Here is a 1,361-nt window from a genome sequence, read left to right as displayed (position 1 = left end):
CTCTCTCTCTCTCTCTCTCTCTCTCTCTCTCTCTCCTTCTCTCTCTCTCCTTCTCTCTCTCTCTATGTCCATCGTATCTCAGCTGTCTTCTGTTTGATCAAGGAAGAGCCAGAGAAATGACTCCTGCTCCCTGGATGCTCGTAACGATTGTGTTCAGGATGACGCCAAATATTTACCATCACTCACGATACTGTAGGGAGCTCTCGTGGTCAAGAGGTACGGCCTCCTCCAGGCTCCTGCCCTCTCTCCTTTACTCGTGACTTTCTACTGTTACTCCTGGCTCCTTCTTACTACCGTCTTTCATCTGTTACTCCTGGCTCCTTCTTACTACTGTCTTTCTACTGTCTTTCTACTGTTACTCCTGGCTCCTTCTTACTACCGTCTTTCTACTGTTACTCGTGGCTCCTTCTTACTATCGTCTTTCTACTGCTACTCCTGGCTCCTTCTTACTTCTGTCTTTCTACTGCTGCTCCTGGCTCCTTCTTACTTCTGTCTTTTTACTGCTGCTCCTGGCTCCTTCTTACTTCAGTCTTTCTACTGCTACTCCTGGCTCCTTCTTACTTCTGTCTTTTTACTGCTACTCCTGGCTCCTTCTTACTTCTGTCTTTTTACTGCTGCTCCTGGCTCCTTACCACTGTCTTTCTACTGCTGCTCCTGGCCTCTTTTCCCTGCGGTCTTTCTACTGCTGCGCCTTGTTCCGTCTTACTGCTGCCTTTCTACTGGTACACCTGGCTTCTTCATATTGCTACTGCTGGCCTCTTCTTACTGTAATCTTTCAGCAATACCCCACATCTTAGGATAGGTTAGATCGGACACCTTGCATTCTCGGATAAGGACGAAATATCTCGGAACAAAAACAATGGCCATGTCAAAATCTACGAGAAAAACAACGGACATGACCATAGATGGAGAGAGAGTCGAACAAGTGCACCAATTCAAGTTGTGAATGTTAAAGATCCCTTGGTGGTCCTAAAATCGATAAGAGTAGGCTTCGGCCGCCACCGGGCAAAGTTAAAAATTAATTAAATTAATTCCTACCAAAAATGAAAATACTCTAGTTTATTTTTAAAAAACCCACATAAAGTTCCTTTGGAATCGGACTGCGGCGACCTTTATAGGAGTGTTATAGCTTCATGTCGGAAACCCTTGTCATTATGCTTCTCTTGCCTTCGACTTTGACCCAGTGCAGGCAAAAATACTTTCTTTATGTCTGTCTATTTGTCTGTTTCTCATTTGTTGTTAAACACTTTCTGTATTCCCACTCACCCCCTCTCTCTCTCACAGACACAGAAACACACAAACTCACACACAAAACACACACTCAAAGAGGGAGAGAGAGAGAGAGAGAGAGAGAGAGAGAG

Source organism: Aplysia californica, unplaced genomic scaffold (genome assembly GCF_000002075.1).
Source record: "Aplysia californica isolate F4 #8 unplaced genomic scaffold, AplCal3.0 scaffold00606, whole genome shotgun sequence".
Classification (NCBI taxonomy): domain Eukaryota; kingdom Metazoa; phylum Mollusca; class Gastropoda; order Aplysiida; family Aplysiidae; genus Aplysia; species Aplysia californica.
The sequence above is the reverse complement of the archived record's forward strand: the minus strand, read 5'-3'. Positions refer to the sequence as shown.